Source organism: Emiliania huxleyi, assembly GCF_000372725.1.
Source record: "Emiliania huxleyi CCMP1516 unplaced genomic scaffold EMIHUscaffold_410, whole genome shotgun sequence".
Lineage (NCBI taxonomy): Eukaryota > Haptophyta > Isochrysidales > Noelaerhabdaceae > Emiliania > Emiliania huxleyi.
In genome coordinates, this window is record NW_005198899.1 from 54,850 (window position 1) to 55,430 (window position 581).

Sequence of the window (581 nt, forward strand, 5' to 3'; positions counted from 1 at the left end):
TGGGGGGGGGGGGGGCTCTGGTCCTCTTTGGGTATCTCTAGGTACATCGGCGACACGAGGGTGGGCCCTGGGGCGCCTGCGGCTTGAACGGCTTAAAACTGCCCAGTTTTAGAGCTGCCTGGGCCGCCGAATCCTTACACGGCTTAAAACAGTCAAACGTCTGGGTGCAGCGGCCTCCCCGCGCGATCACACCATGTCTATCCTCAAAAAGTTGCCTAGGGCCAGGGAAAGCTCTTCGCTCTCGCCCCGAGAGCGCCTCGCCCTCTGCCGCCCGCCCGCTCGCTCGCGCGGTCGTTCAGCGGTCGTCCAGGCCCTCTTCCTCGACTCGGTCGGCCTGGCCCGCCGCCCATATGTCCTGCATGATTGCAGCGTGCGGCGCAAGCAGGGCTTGTTCGCCGATGCTGCCCCCTGGTTGCCCGGCACCTGCACCACAGCCCCGACCCCAGCTTTGAGAGCGCCTTCGTTGTTAATACAAACCGATGTTTTGCGGAGCACACGTGTGTTTGGCTCATTTTCCTTTTCCAGTCGCCTGGCAATTCTTTTGGCTAGGGCTGCAGAAGCAGCGTATCTCAGTTGTTCTT